The sequence below is a fragment of the Panthera leo genome, chromosome D1, assembly GCF_018350215.1.
Source record: "Panthera leo isolate Ple1 chromosome D1, P.leo_Ple1_pat1.1, whole genome shotgun sequence".
In the NCBI taxonomy this organism is placed as follows: domain Eukaryota; kingdom Metazoa; phylum Chordata; class Mammalia; order Carnivora; family Felidae; genus Panthera; species Panthera leo.
In genome coordinates this window covers 107574049-107588934 of record NC_056688.1, presented here as the reverse complement: position 1 = coordinate 107588934, position 14886 = coordinate 107574049, and positions in this window count along the sequence as shown.

Sequence of the window (14886 nt, the reverse complement as noted above, 5' to 3'; positions counted from 1 at the left end):
GGAGCCCGCCGAGGGGGCCCAGGGGAGGTGCCCGCTTCACAGAAGCTGGCCCAAGGCAAAGGGGCCAAGGCCGGCGACCTGCTTCCCCCACAGCAGCACCTGCTTCGTCAGCTGAGAAGCCTGGAGCATGGCCGTGGCCTCCGGCTTCGCTGCCCCTGGGCCAGGACTCTCCGGGCGCCCGCCCAGCAAATGTCACTCAGGGTGCCTCCGACTCGGACCAGGGGTTGCTAGGTGTGACCCCTGAGCCACCAGCATCCTTCCGGAGATGTAGCTGGCCCTGGACCTCCAGGAGGAGCTGAATAAAGGAAGTGGGGAAAGTGGAGACCGAAGTCACCCAGACTGGAATAAAACACTGACCAGGTGACCCTTACGGAATAGGCGTTAAGGCTTGGTCGAAGATTAACCCAACTGTGACGTAGGCTGCTGCCTGCCCTCCAAACCCCTGCCTGGGACAGGCAGGAGCTGGAGGGACATCCTGTGGGCTGCTGGGACCTGTGTGTGTGTGTGTGTGTGTGTGTGTGTCCCAAGTTATGGGCAGCCATCTGAACCCACACCTCCCATCCTGTGTGGCCCAGCACCCCCCGTCATCTGCTGCCATTGATGCCCCCAAGCTTCTTCTGCTGTCACCCTCTCCGAGCCCTTGCAAGGTCTCCCCAGTGTCACCAGACACGTGTGCATGATGTGTGGGAACAATGACAGCGACCTAACCGTTTCTTCTGTGCTTTGGGGCACGAGGCCACCCATTTTAGGGGTAACTCCCTCCCCATTGCCTTTTGTCTTGCCCACTCTCCCCCTGCCCAGTCACTGACCTCTGTGCCCCCCACCCCGAGCATGCCCTGTGCCAGCTCCGCGGGCTCCTAGCCTTGCTCCCGTCCTGGCTGGTGCTCCCAGCCTGGAATGCCACATCCTGAACGTACCACAAGGGCCTTCTCCTCCAGGGAGCTCTGCTTGCTTATTCTTGCCTCCCTCCTGGGAGTTAGTAGTGGAGCCCCATCTTCGCTCTGGCCTGCACCCTTTCATTATTGTCCAACTGGTCTCATTTCCAGCCAGTTGCCGGAGGCCAGGAGCCCTTCTTTGGAGCATCTTTGGGACCAGCACGGGTTTGGACAGCTAATGCAGCCTCCGTAAAGACTTGCTCCCGCTGGTTTTAAAGGCAGCTTCTCAGGGGCGCCCGGGTGGCTCAGCCGGTGAAGCGTCCCGACTTCGGCTCAGGTCATGATCTCACAGTTGGTGAGTTCGAGCCCCGCGTCGGGCTCTGTGCTGACAGCTCGGAGCCTGGAGCCTGCCTCGGATTCCGTGTCTCCTTCTCTCTCTGCCCCTCTCCCGCTCATACTCTGTCTCTCTCTCCCTCTCTCTCTCTCAAAAATACATAAACATTAAAAAAAAAGCAGCTTCTGTTTCTTTTGATTATAAAATTAATGTACATGCCTTTCAAAAGTTTCAGAACGTATTGACAGGTGCGAAGAAAGCAAAGATCCCTCCTAAACTCACCAACTGGTGATCACCACTGTTGATACTTGGTGCAAATCCTTCTAGAGTCTTGTATTTTGTGCCGCCTCCTCTGTTCAGATATCTCCTTCCTCCTCCACCCTCTCGCAAAAGATGCCCTTTCTCCTTATTTCACTGAAGAAACAGAAGTCAGGAGAAGCCAGCGGTCTCATCCTCCCACCTGCCTCGGTGCCCCCGCATCCTGCCTTTCCTCCTGCCAGCCCGATGGCCCACCCGCTCGCACTCATCCTGCCCCCCTCGCCGTGCGCCCTGCGGCCCACCTCTCCACCTGCCCAAAGCCTCTTTGGCAACTGCCTTCCCCTCCCGACCGGATAGTTCCCACCGATGTACAAATACGCCATTTTCCGGGACGCCTGCCTGGCTCAGTCAGAGGAGTATGTGACTCTTGATCTCGGGCTCGTGAGTTTGAGCCCCATGTTGGGGGTAGAGGTTACTTAAAAAAAGAAATTAAAAGTTCACCACCCCCCCCCCAATCTGCCACTCTCCCTCCCATCCTCAGAAAAGCCCCCTCCCTTTTAATGCCTGTCTTTGGCCCCCACCTCTTTTCCTGCTACTCTTTAGGTACAAGACCCCAAAAGCATTATTGCCATTTGCCTCCAATTCCTCCTTCTTTTTTGGATTGATTCCCATCAACTTTTTGTCCCTGTCACGCCCTGGTCCCCAGTGACCTTGCTGCGGCTGCATTCGGTGACATTTTCAGGGCTCCTCTTACTTGAGCCATCTCAGCCGCTGGCCCTTCTCCCTCTGGGCCACCACTCTCCACACACGCTTCTGTCTCCTTTGCTGGCCCCTTCTCTTCTCCCCACACTCTGTGTCCTTGTTCCTCTTCTTACAAATTTTTTTAACACTTATTTATTTTTGAGAGACAGAGACAGAGCGCGAGCGGGGGAGGGGCAGAGAGCGAGGGAGACGCAGAATCCGAAGCAGGCTCCAGGCTCCGAGGTGTCACCACAGAGCCCGACGCGGGGCTCGAACTCACAAACCGCCAGATCATGACCTGAGCCGAAGCCGGACGCTTAACCGACTGAGCCACTCAGGGGCCCCTTCAAGGGCTTCTTTAATCCCATCACCCAAGCTTGGGGGCCCGTTGGAACACCTTTCTAGGCCCCAGGTGGTGCCACTTCCTGCCCGGGCACCATGGCTACAGACTGCAGGGGGCCCTGGGAAAACTGCCAGAAGCCTCCATAGGGTAAGAATTCTTACCAGAGTCAGCTCTCCCGGATCCCTGCAGAGCCCTGTTGAAAAGGAACGTAAAATTTCACACTGTCCCTTCCCTTCCAGACTCTCGTGAATTCAGGTTCCCGTCGGTTGTGGAGCCTTCCCCTCCCAGGGACAGCTATGGCCTTCTTGTTGGACAAGAGACTTGTCCAGTCTCCTGTCCTGAGAACTTGGCCTGACTTCCCGTCTACAAGGGAGGGGCATGCGGGTTATCGGTTCCTGCACAGGCAGACAGCTCAACCATCGGGTCGGGAGCCCCAAAACATGGTGGGACAGAAGTGTGGGTTGCACCCCCTTGGCAGCTAGGGTCCCCCGCGTCTGGTGCCAGCTCTCGGGGCATGTGTCTAAGACCTCTTTCTTTTGGCCATCTTTGGGAGTGGCTCTGGATCTTGGGAGGGCGGTACCCTTTGCACACTGTCTGTGGAGCACCTCTCACATCCCTGGAGCAGGTCGATGGCGCCGGGAATACGTACCGTTTGTCGCCACTGCAACTTAACAAGGTATTTGAAAGGACTAAAAAGGAGCTCTATGGCCAGAGATTGGTCAGATTGGAGGCTGGTGTTCAGAGCCTGGGAGGAACTTTTGACAAGGCCTTCTCCCCACAGCTTAAATGGAACTACGTACCCAGAGAGAAAGAAAAGCGTTTCCAAAGACAAACAGCGCTAAATTTAGAGCATGGGAATCTTTTGATTTCCATCTCAGCCCAAGATCTTCTGCCCGATAAAAAAGGGAAGCAGACTGAAGATAATGTCGCTGGGTGGGTGGGTCGGCCCCTTGATGTCATTAGGGCTGAGAGGCACTTCGAGTCCAGGACCGGGGAGCTCACCTGGGGAGCGACCTTTCACAGCAAAAAGATGAGGTTTCAAATGGAGCCCTCGGTCTCCCATTTTGGGGGGCCCAAGAGAAAAATGGGTGGTTTAGATCACGGCGGTGGGCGAAGAGAGGGTCACAGAGCGGAGGGCGAGGCGACTGGGCAGAAGACAGAGGGGAGGTGGTGTCGCGGGAAGGCTTGTCGTGCCCCGAGCCAGCCTTGGTGAGTTTCAGGCGTTAGGAGCCTGCGGACGGTCCGCAAACGGGCACAGGCCAAAGCTGTTCGCCAACGTGGGTTTTTTTCTTGGACCCGGGGATGCGCCGTGGACATCTTTCTGGCCGGATCGTTCAGCAGGTTTTTTTTTTTTTTTTTTTTGCGATTCCTCCCAACCCCCGATGTCCTGTGGTGACAGCAGCTGCCTCTGGTCCCAGGCCAGGCAGGAGAAAGGGCAGGCAGGACTGCTAACCGTCAGTGACTCAGCAAATTCCCCAGGCGGCTAACAGGGCTCGGCCGAATCCAGGCGGGCGGCTGGAGGAGGAGGCGGCAGCCAGAACCCACTGGGTTTGCTCATGCCTCCGGGGTCCCCAGAGTTTCGTTTTCATGTGGCCTCTGAGCCTCCAGTCTCAAGCTTCTTCCCTTCCCTCGCCTCCACGGGCTGGATTCTTTAAGACAGGATGGCTATCCCGGGACAACACTCTGGGTCGGTGCCTTTGAGGATGTCTGCTAGCCTCCAGCTTGTCCCCTTTGCCCAAAGCCTTCGCTGATACCCTGGTGCTTCAGAGCCAAGGCCAAGCCACCTGGAGCCCTCCTCCCCCCATCTCCCCCCACCCCCGCCAGGCCCATCGTCAGAGCCCTCACTTGGCTGCCTCTTTCACGTGGCCTGGGCCCGGTCCCCACTGAACACGCCTCGTTCCAGAAATGCCCCTCACCCTCTCTTCCCTTGTTTGCTGTTTCTTCTGTCCAAGAAGTGGCAGAGCCACTGCCACCAACCCCACCAGCCCGAGCCCACCCCTCCCTCCAAGCTTCTCCCCTCCTGCCCCTGCACAGCTCCGTGATAGCCCTGCCCCTGCCGTGGTCTCGAGCTTTTCTGTCTGTCAGATAACGGGTTACATGCCTCCTAAGGGCCGGGTCTGAGTCATTGTGTCCAGGAAAGTGCCTAGAACGGGAACAGGCTCGAAGATCAGAGCCCTGGGCAGGGCAGGGCAGGGCAGGGGCCACGCGGTCTCCGTGGACTTGGCTTGATGAGCTTCTAGTTCGCCACCTGGGGAAAGAGCATCATGGACCCCCCCTCCCCCGCCCCCAACCTCACAGGGTCGTTTCCAGGACAAGAAGTCGTGGTTCTCAGAGGGTCCTCACCTTCTCCAGAGACCCCCCAGCGCACGGGGCGGTGCCTAGAGTTCCAGCTTCTCGAGAACGTCTGAGGATCTGGTCTCCGGCTTGTGTTAACTTGTTCCAAAATGCTATCCTGGGCAGTTCTGAAAGGCTGGAGCTTTCCTTGCTGGACAAACACAGTGGCCCCTCTCCTCCTCGTCGCCAGCAAGATGTGCCTCAAATGTGGCCACGGGCTCAACTCAGAACTCCCCCCAGCACAGCTGAGAGACGCCTCAGTGTTCCATGACGATGTCACTTGTGGGGATGACACCCGATGGTCGCTGAGTCTTCACTATGTGTCGCACACGATCCTACGTTCTCTCCCTGTGTTAACCCGTTTAATCCTTCGCACAACCCTTCCAATTAGGTATTCCAGTCTTACATCCATTTTTACAGATGTGGAAACTGAGGCTCAGAGAGGTGAGTCTAGGCCACCCAGGTACTCTGTGGCAGAATCGGGACTCCAACCCAGGTCCGTCCAGCCCCAGCAGCTATGCTTTTGACTTTATTTATTTATTTTGAGGCACGAGGGAGGGGAAGAGAGAGAGCGGGGGCAGAGAGCATCCCAAGCAGGCTCCACGCTATCAGCCAAAAGCCCGACTCGGGGCTCGAACTCACACACCATGAGATCGTGACCTGAGCTGAAACCAAGAGCCAGTGGCTCAAGTGGCTGAGCCACCCAGGCGCCCCCGCTATGTTTCCAACTCCTGAGGTTGGCCGAAGGCTGGAGGGTAGCAAAGGAGGATGCTGGGAAGCCACGGAAAACTTCATGGCAAGCGTCCCAGCCTCGGCGCCCCTGTCCCTCTCACCGGGGCCCCGCTCCTCTCCGATGAGCGGCCCTTCCCTCCTGTCCTCTTTTCCTTGAGCGTCAGGGCCCCCGTCTCCTAGCTCAGCACCTCCCTAGGGGAACCCCTCCTCAGTCCCTGTCAACCACCCTCCCCCTCCACTCCCCCCCTCACTGGGGACCAGGGAAAAGATCCCTTTTCTTCTCTGTGCTGCCAGCTCAGCCTCCCGTCCCACTGGACCAGATTTTAGCTCTACTTTAATCTTGCCAAAAAGCTCAGTAAGCGGTTTCCTCGGACAGAAACGGGGCCTTCCCCAAGCCGACTTCCAGAGCCACCCCCAGAACAGCCCGCGTTCCCCCCCCCACCCCCCCGCCACGGCTTCCCGCACCACGAGGGACCTGCCTTGTACCCAGCTGGCCCTCGTCCACAGAAGCCCTGCTTCCCGTCCCTTGCCTCCGAGGCCCAGGAGCCCCCCTGGCGCAGGAACCCCCTGGCCCATTGAACAAATGCGCTCTAAATAGGTCAAGGAGAGCGCTGGGCAGCCTTCCTTTCATGTGCCTGGCGGAGCGGGCAAGTCTGGCCTTCCTTCGCCAAAGGGACTTCGCTCTCCTTGCTGCGTCAAAAAGATATTTCGTGTTAAAATTCAACAGAGAGATGTTAACCAGCCGTCGGAATAAGGCTCGTCAGAGCGCGGGCTGCTCGGACGGGCTGAACTTTGCCTCGCTCTGTGGAGGGTCTCACCCGCCGCTGGCAGCCACCGGCTGGCACATTTTAACAAGGCCGGGTGCAAACGCCGCCCCCCCCCCCTCCTGCCCCCACCAGTGCCCGGAGCCCTGCCTCGGGGGGGCCCCCAGAGCTCAGGATTCCAGCATCTTTCCTGAAGAAGTCAGAAGCCGCCTTAGCTGCATTTTAGGAACACCGAATCCTCTAGCAGGGCCCTGACCCTGTTTGGTTTTGCGAGTGGCAGCCTAATGTTAGGCGGAATCATTTTAGGCGGATGCCAGGACCAGCTGGGGGGAGGGCGCGGGCAGGTGTCCCGCGGATTTTGGCAAAATCCCTCTCGTTTGGCCGGAAAGCACAGCGGCGGGATTTGGCCAGCAGCGTGCAAGCACACTGGGCGATCGGGAGTTTTCTTTTCTGCCTCTGGGGACGGGAAGCGCACGGCCTGCCATCAGAGCAGCCAGTGCCAGCCGTGCTTTCAACAAACCCACGAACCCTCCCCAAACGAGAGGCAGTTAGGCACACAGCCTCTGGAACAGGCCGCCTGGATTTCGATTCCTGTTCTGCCCGGGCTGTGTGGCCTTGGGAAAGGAGTTGAACCTCTCTGTGCCTCAGTCTCCTCCTCTGCAAAATGGGGGTGAGCGTGGTTCTGACCTCACAAAGCTCAGGACAAAGCGAGTTGGCGCGGATCACCTGTAACAGTCCCCAGCAGGCGTTATTAATATCCTTTTTTTTTTTTTTCCTGGCAGTGAGGACTCAGGGAGACACCTGGGCTCCCCTGGAAGCCGACCTGAGAAGGGTTCATGGGCAGCCGGGGTTGGCCCCGAGTCAGATCAAGCAGGGATAGATGCTGGTTGAAGGACGGGCCCCGACACACCGTGGAGTGACGCTGCTGTAAATCTGGGTCAAAATGTGATTCGTCTTTTCACATACGGCTGATATCTGCTTGGCCGCTTTAACGAGGAGCTCTTACTTTTCGAGAAGGAACGCCTGTGTGGATGTGAGGGCGGCTGGACCTTCGGGCTCACTCCGCGTCCAAGCTGTTTGAACAAAAGGCAGGAGGGGGCGGGGGAGGGAAGGTCGGGCCTGCGGGCTCCTGGTTACTTCGCGTCCCCGTCGGCGTCTCTGTCTGCCACGGGGCTTGCGACTCTTCCTCTGTGGCTATACTCGAGGGCTCTGTAGCCTGGAAACCTCAGGCCAGTCTCCAGCCTTTATCTGCACACGCTCGCACACACGTGTGCACCGTTGGCCTCAGCTGGTGAGGGTTGAGGAGACGGAGGCCGTGTTAGGCCCACAGCGATGAGAACACCCTGGCCTGGGTGGGACTGGACAGTCTGGCCTCCTCTGTCCCGTCTCCTCTGCTTCCTCCTGCCCCAGCGGGTCTGCTCCTTCCGTTACAGGCCCATTGTCCCACGTGGCCGTGTGTGTGTGTGTGTGTGTGTGTGTGTTCCTCATGGAGACAGTCACATCCCTGGCGGGGGGAGTCTGTTCTCAGCTCCTGTGGGTGCCCCGCCTCCAGTTGGTGCCAGGCCCCAGGTCCCAGCACAGCATCGTCAGGCACGTTGGGGTGAGACTGACAGGGCCCCAACTCACATGAGCTGGGCGGTGTAACCTCACAGCCCCCGGTCCTAAGGGTTAACTTGAAGCCGGTTCACACACTCCTTGCCTGCTGACTTAGGTCCTTGACCTGCAACGGAACAAATTGTCTTTCTTGGAGACTCGCAGACCACTGGCCCTGGGGAACAAGGAACCAGGACCTTCCCAGGCCACAGAGGCCACCAAGTCTGCTTGAAGCGGCTTTGGCTTTCTGATTAGCCTAGCTTTTAACAAAAAAAAAAAAAATTTTTTTTTTGAGGTCACACAAGGGACTGTACTGACCTCCCTTTGCACATCCGTAAACCTTGTCCCCCTTTGCAGGAAAAAAACAGAGAGCCCTCTTGGGGCGCCTGGGTGGCTCAGTCGGTTGAGCGTCCGACTTCGGCTCAGGTCGTGATCCCACGGTTTATGGATTCGTGGATTCGAGCCCTGGATCAGGCTCTGTACGGTCAGCACAGAGCCCGCTTCGGATCCTCTGTCCCCCTCTCTCTCTGCCCCTTCCTACCGCTCAAGTGCTCTGTCTCTCTCTCTGTCTCTCTCTTTCTCCCTCTGAAATAAATATTAAAACAACAACAACAACAAAAAAGAACAAAATACTCTTGCACAACGACCCCCAGGTACCAAGCAACCAAACCTCTTGCTCAACCTCTGGGCTCGGAGACGACTCCCCAGCTGGTATCGCCTGAGTCTGCGCGTAATCAAGAAATGCCACTGATCACCATACACCCTTGAGAATTCTCTGGGCCAGGCAGAAACCTCGGAGCTGGCCTTTGGACGAGAATCAGGTGGCCGGCCTCCGGAATAAAGCTTATCCTCCTTTCCAGTCGAAGCCCTTCTCTGGAGTATTGGCCTTTCGAGCCACGAGCAACGGCAGCCAAACTTGGGTTTTGGTAACAGGAGGAGGGGGCGCCCTGGCGGTGTGGCGCCTTGGGGCTGCAATACTACCTCTGTCCCCTGCCTCTGCTTCTCTCGTGGCTCTGGTCTCGCTGAACATCTCTTTCCTCCACACACAGTGGAGAGCAGGGCGGCCAATGCCCCCAAATGTCAATCTTTGCTGCTTCACTCCCAGAGAAGGGCCGATTGATTGATTTTCTTTCTTCATTTTGGCTAGAGACACCCTGGGAGGGGGTTCTGGGGGGCCCAGTGAGGGCACGTGCCGCCTCCTGGACCCAAAGAACACAGTGCCTCCCAGTGATGCCACGGGGGGCACGAGGGACACGGGCAGGGAACCCGATCTCATGTCTGTGCCCGGAGGGGGAGTGGAAGAGGGTATTTGTGGGTGGGTGGGGGGTCACCCGCTAACCTCGGGGGGGGGGGCAGGGCTCTAGACTTTCAGCAGGTGGAGGCAAAGGGAACATTGGAATGTTCTCTTTGGCCTCTTCGTGCTCTCCCTGCTCCCATTCATTCATTCACTCATTCATTCATCCAAGAAACAGTAATTTACAAAAATACCTTCAGTCAGGCCCTGGAGCAAACTTCTGGGGACTTCTGAGAATAGATCAAAAGCATTCCCGCCTGTGAGGTATAGGGAGGGGGGAGGCGGAGGCCCAATGTCAGCACGCCCACCAACCCCTAACCCTATGAGGACAGATTCTATGAGGATAATGAAGGAAATCGGGAAGGCACCGGAGTAACAGGGAGGGGTGGGAAGGGCCACTCAGCTAGCAGGGGGGACGGCCTCCCCGAGGAGGGACGAGTACTCACACCTCGGCTGCGAAGGGGCCAGGGGTTAAAGGCAGAGCAGAGCAGGAGGGGAACAACGTGCGTGAGGTCCCTGTGGTGGGCAAGGACCTGCCAAGTTCATGGTGCCGTGAGCCAAGTGAGCGAGAGGGAAGCTGGCGGGGGGTGAGGAGGGTCCTAGGGGTCTCGTGAGAACCCACAGAGGGTGGGGACCCCCCTGGAGGGTTTCCTGTAAGGCACTGGCACGAGCCCTGGGGAGCACACGGCGGATGGTGTGTGCGGAGGGGCGGGGCCACGAGTGGCAGCAGGGGCCAGTGAGGAGCTCCTGGGGTCCCCACGGGAGAGGTGACAATGGATGGCTTGGGTGGGGGCGAAGGTGAGGACAGACGAGGTACATTTTGGAGAGGGAGGCAGTGGGACTTGGCGACCAGTTGGTGACAGAGGGAGGCTTTAAGCATAGCTCCTAGCTTTCTGGCTTCACCACCGACTGGATATCGGGCCATCTAGGGTCTGGGGGAAGGTCACAACGTCACTGTGGGCCGTGTTGAGGTCCCGACACCAGGGAGGCGGCCCAGGCGGCTGGGGGAACGGTCCCGCTCACCACACAGACGACCCCAGTCCTAGAAGGCTGGCCGGGGGGGCCTGGGAAGGTCCGGGTGACCGCTCTGGCCACGGTGTCCTCATGTGGCTCCTGACACAGCTGGGAGGGGAGAGTGGCTTGGCTCCTCTGGACAACCTGGTGTGGCCCAGATGCTGTGTTCTAAACAAGAGAGCCAACGTTGAGTATTTTGGAGATGTCACATAAAAATTGTGACTTAAGAACACTTGGGAAGTTTGGCAATCCTGGGCTCAAAGCTTCCGGGCGACGCTCTCTGGGCCCCGAGTGGCCTCGTCGCCCCCCGCCCCTGCCTCCCCAGGGCTGAGCCCTATCCTGCGCCCGCCCACCGGACTCTCCCCTCCACCGCCTGGTCTCCCCAGATGACTCTGCCCTGGGGGAAAAGGTGTCACCCATGCGGGTAAATCCCCACCAGGTGGGCGAGCAGAAAACCTCGGTCTTCCTCCGCTCCTCCCGTCTTTCAAGTTCCATCCCGACCTTTCAGCAAATCCAAGGGGCTCCATCCAAACCCCGCCCTCCCTGCCACCACTTCTCCGCACAGGGTGCCGCCGGCACCCTGGGGACACAACAGCGGCCCGGACGGGGCTCCCCGCCCCCAGCCCCGCGGCCCTGTCCCCCCTTCCCCGCTCCCAGGCAGGGCCATCCTTCGGAATCTCCATCAGGTCCCGTCAGCCCAAACCTTGCTGGCCCCTTCTCGCCCGGCATCCGGGCGACACTTCCCACCACGGCCACCAGCCCCGGAAAGACCGGCCCCGTCACTTGTGTGACCGCAGAGCCACCCGGCACCTCGCACTCGTGGCACACCCCCCCCTCCCCCCGGGGGCTGCAACGGCCTCTGGCCACGCACGTGTGGCCTTCGGGCCTGGGCTGGGAGCTCCCTACAGATAACGCGCCTTCTAGGCTTTCTTTCGAGCTTAATAAACGTGCAAGGGAGTGAAATGCCGCCGCGCCACCTCCGTAATCAGGAGAAATGAACACACCCATCACGCCAGAGTCCGTGTGTCGCCACTAACTTCGAAATCCCTCCTTCCCTCCCCCACCCTTGGCTTGAGCACCCGCAGACCGGCTTTCTGGGCCCCCGGCTTAGCCTGCGTTTTCTAGCACTTTTTATACGTGTATTTTACACGAATTGTAATTTGTTGCATAGACACACTGAAATCTGTCTGCTCACCCGTTGATTGACGTTTGGCTGGTTTCCAGCTCCCGGAAGTTGCAAACAGAGCCGCGAGGACCGTTCGCGTGCAAGTCCCCGTACGGGCTCAGTCTCCCATCTCTTCTGGGAAATATTTACAAGCGGGAGCAGTTGGGTGGCACGCTGGCGTGCGTGTACTTTTTCCAGAAGCTGCCACCCTGTTTTCCAAAGTGGCCGGACCATTTTACATTCCCACAGTCGCCCCACAATCTCCTCAACACCTGGTCTTTTCAATCTTTGCCATTCTGGCGGGTATGTGGTGGCATTTGTGTGGTTCACGTTCGCCGATGTGACGCCTCTTTGCACGCGCTTGCTTGCCGTCCATGTATTCTCTCCGGTGAAGCATCTGTTCAAACCTTTTGCCTGTTGAAAAAAACTTTTTTTTAACGTGTATTTGTTATCGAGAGACAGAGAGAGACAGAGCGTGAGCAGGGGAGGGGCAGAGAGAGGAGGAGACACAGAATCCGGAGCAGGCTCCAGGCTCCGAGCTGTCAGCACAGAGCCCGACGCGGGGCTCGAACTCGAGAGATCGTGACTTGAGCCGAAGTCGGAAGCTTAACCGACTGAGCCACCCAGGCGCCCCTTGCCTGTTTTAAAATTGGATTATCCTTTATATTACTTAAAAAATGTTCTTCCCAACGTTTATTATTTATTTATTTATTTTAGAGAGAGAGAGAGAGAGAGCACTGGTGAGCAGGGAAGGGGCAAAGAGATACAGAATCCGGAGCAGGAGCAGGTTCCAGGCTCTGAACTGTCAGCCCAGAGCCTGACTCGGGGCTTGAACTCACAAGCCATGAGATCATGACCTGAGCCAAAGCTGGACGCTCAACTGAGTCACCCAGGCGCCCCTAGAAATGCAATAGATTTTTGTATCTTGACCTTGTATCCTGTAACCTTGCCAAGCTCATTTCTTAGTTCTAGTAACATTTTGTAGATTTCGTAGGATTTCCTATAATTTTGTCATCTGCAAATTAACAAGTCTTGTGTCTTCCTTTCTTATCTATTTCTTGTCTTTTATTTATCTTTTCCTTCCTTATTGCCCTGACTAGAACCAATATTGAGAAGTGGTGAGCTTCATTCCTGATCTTGACAGGAAAGCATTCAGTCTTTCACTATTAAGTACGATGTTACCTGTAGGTTTTTCACAGATGTCCTTTATCAGGTTGAGGAAATTCACTAGTTTTCCTAACTTGCTGAATGTTATCAGCAATAGATGTTGAATTCTGTTAAATGCACTTTCTGTGTCTATTGAGATGATCATATGATTTTTCTTCTATAGTTTGTCAATAATTTGGTTTGTTAATCTTGAGTTTTGAATGTTAAACCAACTTTGTATTCCTGGGATTAACTCCACTCTGTCATGATGTATTGCCCTTCTTAACATAATGTCGGATTTAATTTTCTAAATGTTAGGAATTTTTAATGTCTTGGGGGCATCTGGGTGGCTCAATCGGTTAAGCATCTGACTCTGGCTCAGGTCGTGATCTCGCAGTTTGTGAATTCAAGCCCCGCATTGGGCTCTGTGCCGACAGCTCGGAGCCTGGCGCCTGCTTCGGATTCTGTGTCTCCCTCTCTCTCTGCCCCTCCCCTGCTCACTCTCTTTCTCTCTCTCTCAAAAATAAATTAGCATTAAAAAAAAGAATCGTGTCTTAAAAGAAGAATTTTTATGTCTATGTTTATTAAAAATATTGGTTTATAGTTTTCTTGTTATATCTTCTTCTGATTTGGGGATTAGGGTAATGCCGGCCTCAAAGAATGAACCGGGAAGTGTTATCTTTTGTTTCAATCTTCTGAAAGATTTTGGGCATCACTGGTATTATTTTTTTGCTTACGTGTTTGGCAGGATTCACCAGGGAAGCCTTCTGCGCCTGGAGTTTCCTCTGGAAAGGTTTTAAACCACAACTTCAGTTTCTTTATTTTTTATTTTTTAATTTTTTTTATTTAAAAAAAATTTTTTTTTAATGTTTTTATTTATGAGACAGAGACAGACAGATCGCAAGTGGGGGAGGAGCAGAGAGGGAGGGAGACACAGAATCCAAAGCAGGCTCCAGGCTCTGAGCTGTCAGCACAGAGCCCGACGTGGGGCTGGAACTCAGACTGTGAGATCATGACCTGAGCTGAAGTCGGACGCTCATCGGACTGAGCCACCCTGGCGCCCCAACTTCAGTTTCTTTAACAGACTTAGGGCTAATGATGTTATCTATTTCTTCTTAAGCAAACTTTGCTCATTCGCATCCTTCAGGAAATTTGTTAATTTCAACTGCGTTGTCAAATGTGTGGGTAAAGTGTTGCTTGTAATATTCCCTTATCATTTTAATGTCTGTAGGGTTGGTGATGATGCTTTCTTCTTCACTCTTGATATGTAATGTGTATCTTTTCTTCCTCCCTTCCTCCCTCCCTCCCTTCCTCCCTCCTCCTTCCTTCCTCCCTTCCTTCCTTCCTTTTCTTTCTTTCCTTCTTTTTTTCCTTCTTTCCTCCTCCCCCCCCCCCCGATCAGTATGTCCAGAGATTTATACATTTTATTGACTTCCCAAAGAACCAGCCTCCGGTTTCACTAATTTTCTTTCTCATTTTCTGTCTCTCTGATTTCTGTTTATTTCCTTTGCTTTGCCTACTTAAGTTTTAGTCAGCTCTTCTTTTTCTAGCTTTTAAAGGTGGAAGCTGAGGTATTTGAGACTTTCTTCCTCTCTAATATAACCCCCTAATGATACAAATTTCCCTTGAATCACTTCTCTAGCTTCATCCTGCAAATTTTGATATGTCCTCTTTTAAAATTCTCATTCAAAATATTTTCTAATTTCCTTTGCAATTTCTTCTTAGCCCGGGGGGTATTTAGAAGTATGTTTGAAGGAGTTTTCCAGATATCTCTCTGTTACTGATTTCTAATTGATCTCCATGAGGATCCAAGAACATACGTCCCATGATTTGAGTGTTTAAAAATTTATTACATGTGAAGCAAGGCTAGGGACCCGTAGGAGCCTGTGGGCGGGGGAAGTGTGATCTTTATGATGAGGCACCAGAGGATTTTAAGCAGACGGGCAGTATGATTTGAGTGGTGTTTGATTAGCCTGGTGGGAGTCGGATGTGACAGAGGGCTGTGGGGATGCCTGGGGTGGGGAATCCACGGCTTGAGGTTTCCCTGGGTCGTCCGAGGAGCGGGCAGTTGTCTAGAGGGTCTGGGTCCCCAGGGAAGGGTGTGGGAGTAACGATGTGACAGGGCTGCTGATGTCAGGCCTGGACGGCTGGGGGTGGGGGTGAGGAGCCCCCGGGGTGCGGGCAAGAGCCCTGGCTGGACTGGGAGCCGGGCCAGGGATCGGCTGTGGGACTCCAAGCTGGTCACTCCACCTCTCTGAGCTTTAGTTTCCTCACCTCTAAACCAGGGGTCGGC